Consider the following 685-nt stretch of genomic DNA (forward strand, 5'->3'; position numbering starts at 1 on the left):
CCAGGTTGAAGAAGAAGCGGGTTGGGGCATCTGTTTCAGCCGGCTCTTGGCTCGCTTCACGGGCCGCACTCTCCACCAAGTCATGCAGACTTTTCCTATGGAACTGGAGGCTCTCGCGCAGCACCGCATCACTGCTGGCAGCCAGTAGGGCAGCCTCGACCTCTACCACATCTTCCTCCAGCTCTCTGATATGGTGGTGCAGTTCATTTGTGGCCAGATGAGTGTACTGCTGGCAAAAAGCCCGGATCTGTACCTTGCCCACATCCCACCATAGCTTCCAGGAGGAGTAATTCAGTCTTGTGGCCTCCCAGCCCTGCCAAAAGTTGGCAAAGCAGTGCTGGAAGTAAAAGTCTTGAAGCAGGCTGACTTTGAAACACCAATAGGGCACTCGCATGCAGATTCTCCCCGGCAGGCTCAATTCACAGCAAGCCAGGCTGTGATCTGACAGGCCCAAGGGAAGGATGCGGCCACTGCGTAGGAGTGGCAGGTGGTGCCTGGTGACATAAATGCGGTCGAGGCGGGCCATAGTGAGACCCCCGGCACTCCTCCTGGCCCAGGTGTACTGGTGCGCATCAGGGTGAAGGGCTCACCAAACGTCAACTAGGCCTGTAGTCTCCAAGACGGACTGCAGCTTGCGGGCTGAGGGCAGGAGAAGCTCAGGCCCCATACAGTCGAGTGGGGTGTC

Source organism: Gavialis gangeticus, unplaced genomic scaffold, assembly GCF_001723915.1.
Source record: "Gavialis gangeticus isolate Ggan-Ray unplaced genomic scaffold, GavGan_comp1, whole genome shotgun sequence".
Lineage (NCBI taxonomy): Eukaryota > Metazoa > Chordata > Crocodylia > Gavialidae > Gavialis > Gavialis gangeticus.